Here is a 6,227-nt window from a genome sequence, read left to right as displayed (position 1 = left end):
TTCATGAGAACGTTCCACTCGGCGAGGACGGCAATCGAGATTTGCTCGCTGCGCACATTCGCGTGGGCAAAGTTGGTCCTTTCATCGGTCGACTGAGAGAAGTCGTCGGCCGGATCGAGAGGGAGATTTGGCCGGAAGATGAGTCGTGGCAGGAGATGGACAACTTGATGAGTCGACTGGAGGAGGTCCCCAACCGAGTGCAGTCATGGAAGAAATCTGCGGCTCGCTGTGGTGCAGATGTTGCTTTGTCCTTGGTCCGAGTGCATTGCAAGGAGGTGCGCGAGGAGAAGCTGAAAGCGTTGAAGGTCGCCAACACGAAGAAACTTCGATTCGAAGACTTCATGGAAACCTTCCTTGAAAGTGCCACCCGCATCGTCGACGGAATCGACCTGGACACCTTCGTGGAGCCCTCCAGTCCTGGCGCTACTCCTGACGACGCATAAGAAAACTTTATCCTCGGTATGCCGAGTGTTGATTTGTAAGAAACTTTGACCACTGTTGTTGGCCGTCACATTCTTGTCTCGGTGTGGGTAAGCTTGATCCACACCGAGCCACTATCTTTGGTTGAACTTTGAGTCGAATCTTTTGCTCTTCTGTTGCAATTTTGACTCGAGTTTTTGTTTGGCGTTTCTTGGTGAAGCCAAAGGCAAACATTCGGAACATGTCAGTTGTCTTGACATCTGCATGAGTCTCATTGAGGGTCCGTGGAATTTCCGATTGGATCTGTAGTGTCACCGAGTGGATCGGTAGGATCGCCGCTAGGTTGTCGAGTGCGACTATCAGGTCGCACTCGGGGCGAGTTGGTACTGATGTAGTTGTTAGTTGTTTTGACATCCACATGAGTCTCAATGAGGGTCTGCAACTCATGTAGTTGTCAGTTGTTTTGACATCCACATGAGTCACAATGAGGGTCTGCAACTCATGTAGTTGTCAGTTGTTTTGACATCCACATGAGCCTCAATGAGGATCTGCAACTCATGTAGTTGTCAGTTGTCTTGACATCCACATGAGCCTCAATGAGGGTCTGCAACTCATGTAGTTGTCAGTTGTCTTGACATCCACATGAGCCTCAATGAGGGTCTGCAACTCATGTAGTTGTCAGTTGTTTTGACATCCACATGAGCCTCAATGAGGGTCTGTTGAGTTCTCGAGTGTACCTGTAGGATACAGTCGAAGGCATGTGGGTGCTTAGGCGATTCTGCATCGCATCTAAGTCCCTGAGTGTGGCGTTAAGTGCACACTCGAAGAAAGTTAATACTTAGGCAATTCCTGATCGCAGCTAAGTCCCCGAGTGTGACGTTAAGTGCACACTCGGAGAAAGTTAATACTTAGGCGATTCTGGATCGCAGCTAAGTCCCCGAGTGTGACGTTAAGTGTACACTCGGAGAAAGTTAATACTTAGGCGATTCTGGATCGCAGCTAAGTCCCCGAGTGTGACCTTAAGTGCACACTCGGAGAAAGTTAATACTTAGGCGATTCTGGATCGCAGCTAAGTCCCCGAGTGTGACGTTAAGTGCACACTCGGAGAAAGTTAATACTTAGGCGATTCTGGATCGCAGCTAAGTCCCCGAGTGTGACGTTAAGTGCACACTCGGAGAAAGTTAATACTTAGGCGATTCTGGATCGCAGCTAAGTCCCCGAGTGTGACGTTAAGTGCACACTCGGAGAAAGTTAATACTTAGGCGATTCTGGATCGCAGCTAAGTCCCCGAGTGTGACGTTAAGTGCACACTCGGAGAAAGTTAATACTTAGGCGATTCTGGATCGCAGCTAAGTCCCCGAGTGTGACGTTAAGTGCACACTCGGAGAAAGTTAATACTTAGGCGATTCTGGATCGCAGCTAAGTCCCCGAGTGTGACGTTAAGTGCACACTCGGAGAAAGTTAATACTTAGGCGATTCTGGATCGCAGCTAAGTCCCCGAGTGTGACGTTAAGTGCACACTCGGAGAAAGTTAATACTTAGGCGATTCTGGATCGCAGCTAAGTCCCCGAGTGTGACGTTAAGTGCACACTCGGAGAAAGTTAATACTTAGGCGACTCTGGATCGCAGCTAAGTTTTTTTCTGAGACCAGAGTCTGCGATCGCGGAAGAACTTTGAACCTGCAAAAAACTCAATCCGCTTTATATTATTTCACCAATACTTGTTCTTTACATTGCTTCAGTCGACGGTCACGTGTAGAAGCGCTCCAGGAGGTCTCCGTTCCATGCTCGTGGCTCGTCTATCTCCCTGTCGACGTTGTAGAGTCTGTATGCTCCATTGTTCAGCACCTTTGAGATGATGAAGGGTCCTTCCCAGGCAGGAGCCAACTTGTGAGGTCTTTGCTGATCCACTCGGAGCACCAGGTCGCCTGCTTGGAATGTACGACTCCTGACGTGTCGCGCGTGAAAACGCCGCAGATCTTGTTGATAAATGGTTGAGCAAGTCAGTGCCATCTCGCGCTCCTCCTCCAGAAGGTCCACTCCGTCTTGCCTTGCTTGTTCTGCTTCAGCTTCGGAGAAGAGTTCGACTCGTGGAGCGTTGTGAAGTAAGTCACTCGGAAGGACTGCTTCTGCTCCGTAGACGAGGAAGAACGGTGATCGCCCTGTAGATCTGTTCGGGGTTGTGCGAAGACCCCAAAGCACTGAAGGTAGCTCGGTGACCCATGCGCCAGCGGCATGTCCCACCTCTCGCAGGAGTCGGGGCTTCAAACCTTGCAGAATAAGTTCGTTCGCCCGCTCTGCTTGTCCATTGGACTGCGGATGCGCCACGGAAGCAAAATCCACTCGGATGCCTTGGCTTGTACAGAAACCTTTGAATCTGTCCGAGTCAAAATTTGTCCCATTGTATGTGATTATGCTGTGAGGTACACCGAATATGGAGATGATGTCCGTGACAAACTTGACGGCTGTTGAGGCGTCGAGCTTCTTGATGGGCTTGGCTTTGATCCATTTCGTGAACTTGTCGACTGCCATCAACAGATGTGTGTATCCTCCTTGGCCTGTCCTAAATGGACCGACTGTATCTAATCCCCACACTGCGAACGGCCAGACAAGAGGGATTGTCTTCAGCGCAGATGTTGGCTTGTGTGACTTGTTGGAGTAGAACTGACAACCCTCACATCGGTCGACCATATCTTTAGCCATCTCATTTGCCTGCAGCCAGAAGAAACCAGCCCTGAACGCCTTGGCGACGATTGCTCTCAAAGAGGCGTGATGACCGCAGGTTCCTGAGTGAATATCTTCCAGGATTAGCTATCCCTCCGCTGGGGAGATGCATCGTTGAAGAACGCCTGAAACGTTTTCCTTGTACAATTGGCCATCAATGACAGTGAATGACTTCGACCTGCGGACTATCTGCCTGGCCTGGACTTCGTCTTCTGGTAGTTCCTGCCTCAGGATATATGCAATGATCGGCACAGTCCAATCGGGGATGACAGCAAGAATCTCCATGACCAGATCAACCACAGCAGGTACATCGACTTCAGTCGGATCTGTTGAACTCTTTGGTTGTACTGGTTCCTTTGTAAAAGGATCTTCTTTGACTGAGGGAAGGTGAAGGTGCTCGAGGTAGATGTTACTCGGGACTGGTCTCCGAGTGGATCCGAGTTTTGCCAACTCATCAGCTGCTTGGTTCTTTAGTCTCGGAACATGGTGAAGTTCTAGACCTTCAAACTTCTTCTCAAGCTTCCTCACTGCATTGCAGTATGTGGTCATGGTGGGGTTCCTGACGTCCCACTCTTTCATCACTTGATTGACCACCAAATCCGAATCGCCGTAGACCATCAAGCAACGGACGCCGAGTGAGATGGCCATGCGCAATCCGTAGAGGAGAGCTTCATACTCTGCCTCGTTGTTGGAGGAATCGAAGTGTATCTGTAGCACGTACTTGAGTTTGTCGCCCTTTGGCGATATGATCACAACGCCAGCGCCGGAGCCATTCAACATCTTGGACCCATCGAAGAACATTGTCCAATGGGCCGAGTAGATGTGGGTCGGTTGCTGTTGTTCTACCCATTCTGCTATGAAGTCAGCCAGAGCTTGAGACTTAATAGCTTTCTTGGCCTCGAACTTGATATCGCAGTACAACATCTCCATCGCCCACTTCGCCACTCGGCCTGACGCGTCTCGATTGTGGAGAATTTTCGACAACGGAGCATCAGAAACGACAGACACCTAGTGGTCTTGGAAATAATGGGCCACCTTCTTCGCAGTCATGTAGATCCCGTAGATAAGTTTTTGATAGTGGGGATACCTCTGCTTGGAAGGAGTCAGGACTTCGGAGACGTAGTACACTGGCCGCTGAACTTTGTATGCTTTGCCTTCTTCTTCTCGTTCGACTGTAAGAACTGTACTGACGAATTGATTTGTAGCCGCGATATACAGAAGAAGGGGCTCTTTACTGAGCGGAGCAGTAAGAACCGGCTGGGTGGAAAGTAGGACTTTGAGGTCGTCGAATGCGACTTGGGCTTCGTCTGTCCACTCGAAAGTATCTGATTTCTTCGTGAGTCGGTACAAAGGAAGTGCTTTCTCACCGAGTCGACTGATGAACCTTCTCAAAGCCGCTAGGCAACCTGTGAGCCGTTGAACATCGTGTATTCTGACCGGCCTCTCCATTCGGACGATTGTCCCGATCTTTTCGGGGTTGACATCGATCCCTCGTTCGGAAACGAAGAAACTGAGTAACTTTCCGCTGGGAACGCCGAATGAACATTTGGCGAGGTTGAGCTTGATATCATACCTATGAAGGTTGGCGAATGTTTCTGCCAAGTCAGTCAGCAGGTCAGAACCTTTGCGTGACTTGACTACGATATCATCCATATACGCCTCCACATTCCGACCGATCTGGTCGAGGAGACATTTTTGGATCATGCGCATAAAGGTAGCTCCTGCATTCTTCAAACCGAATGCCATAGTGATGTAGCAGAAGCACCCGAATGGGGTGATGAAGGCTGTTTTTAACTCATCGGGACCATACAGACGGATCTGATGATAACCCGAATAGGCATCAAGAAATGACAGACACTCGCAACCCGCAGTCGAATCGACAATTTGATCTATGCGGGGGAGCGGAAAATGGTCTTTCGGGCAGACCTTATTGAGATCCTTGAAGTCGATGCACATTCGGAGCGACTTATCCTTCTTGGGCACCATGACAACATTGGCGAGCCACTCAGAGTGGTGAACCTCGCGAATGAAGTTGGCTGCCAGTAGCTTGGCCACCTCTTCCCCGATTGCCTTCCTCTTCTGCGCGGCGGACCGGCGCAGGCGCTCTCGGACGGGCCGAGCGGTGGAATCCACGTGCAGTCGGTGCTCAGCCAACTCCCTGGGTACACCTGGCATGTCAGAGGGTTTCCATGCGAAGATGTCCCAGTTCTCACGGAGGAATTGGGTGAGCTCGGCTTCCTATTTAGGATCGAGGGTGGTGGAGATGTTCGTCGGGGCAGTAGTGTCATCCGTCGGGTGGATGCTGACCTTCTTCCTCTCTCCCGCCGACTGGAATGCAGACTCTGAAGCTGGCTTCTTCGAGCGCATCAGGTCGGCAGGGTCGACTGTTTTCTTGTGCTCGTCAAGCTCGAGGACGGCCATCTGCTGGTCGGCGATTCTTGATCCCTGCTGCAGACACTCTTCGGCCCGCTGCCGATTGCCTGTGATGGTGATAATACCCTTCGGGCCTGGCATCTTCAGCTTCAGGTATACGTAACATGGACGGGCCATGAAACGTGCATACACTGGGCGGCCCAGAATTGCCTGATAAGCGCTCTGGAAGTCGACCACTTCGATCGTCAGTTTTTCCTTGCGGAAGTTCTTGTCCTTCCGTCCAACGCGTCTTGGCCTTCCGTCCAGGGACGACTCCATGGAACTGCATGCTGCTGTCGCTGAGTTTGGACATCGGGATGCCCATCCCCTTGAGTTTGTCGGCGTACATGATGTTCAAGCCGCTGCCGCCGTCCATGAGGACTTTGCGCAGTCGGACTCCTTCCACCACCGGGTCGACGACCAGAGCCTGTCTCCCCGGGGTGGGTACATGTGCCGGATGATCCGACTGGTCGAAGGTGATCGCAGTCTGAGACCATTTGAGGAACTTGGGGCTGGTAGGGGTGGCCATGTTCACCTCTCTGTTCACCAGCTTCAGTCGACTCTTGCTCTCAACGTCAGCAAAAATCATGAGAGTCGCATGGACTTGGGGGAACGGATCCTCCTTATCCTCCTCATCATGTTCGTTGTCCTTTTCACTTGGTTGCCCTTCGC

Source organism: Hordeum vulgare, chromosome 3H (genome assembly GCF_904849725.1).
Source record: "Hordeum vulgare subsp. vulgare chromosome 3H, MorexV3_pseudomolecules_assembly, whole genome shotgun sequence".
NCBI classification, from domain to species: domain Eukaryota; kingdom Viridiplantae; phylum Streptophyta; class Magnoliopsida; order Poales; family Poaceae; genus Hordeum; species Hordeum vulgare.
This window is presented reverse-complemented; position numbering follows the sequence as displayed.